The sequence below is a fragment of the Alligator sinensis genome, unplaced genomic scaffold (genome assembly GCF_000455745.1).
Source record: "Alligator sinensis unplaced genomic scaffold, ASM45574v1 scaffold71_1, whole genome shotgun sequence".
NCBI classification, from domain to species: domain Eukaryota; kingdom Metazoa; phylum Chordata; order Crocodylia; family Alligatoridae; genus Alligator; species Alligator sinensis.
In genome coordinates, this window is record NW_005841834.1 from 2,996,089 (window position 1) to 2,996,785 (window position 697).

The following is a 697-nucleotide window of genomic DNA, read 5'->3' on the forward strand; positions in this document are numbered from 1 at the left end:
TTGAAACCCACGCATTCATCCCTGCCTGTGGCAGGGGGTCAGGCTAGATGATCTGTTCAGGTCCCTCCTGACCCTAGCTACTATGAAACTATAAGCTTGGGAGGGACTATTCTAAGTAGCACAACTGCAGAAAGGGATCTTGGACTCCAAAATGAGTATGAGTCACCAATGTGATGAGGTAATAAGTAAAGCTAACTCGACCCTTTCTTGCATAAGTAGGTGCATCACAAACAGGTCTAGGGAGGTGATACTTTCCCTCTATATGGCATTGGTCAGGCCACAGCTGGAGTACTGCATCCAGTTTTGGGCACCACACTTCAGAAGGGACGTGAATGGCCTGGAGAGGGTTCAGAGGAGGGCCACTTGTCTGGTTAAAGGCCTACAGAAAAAACCCTATGTGGACAGATTGGGAGACCTGAACCTCTTCAGCCTCTGCAAGAGAAGGCTGAGAGGTGTTCTCGTGGCCACCTTCAAACTCATCGGGGCGGGGGCCAGCAAGAAATAGTGGATGCAATGTTTACCAGGTGTTACGCCTCAGCTCTGTGTTCTTGGGCAACCCTGGCACAGGATGCCATCTGTCTGAATCACCCCCCCCTCCCTCCCCTCCTCTACATAAATGAAACTGATTAAGATGCAGTGAGAGACACACCTAAGACCCTCCAGATAAGGGTGACAAGAGTGAAACAACTGCCCTAGG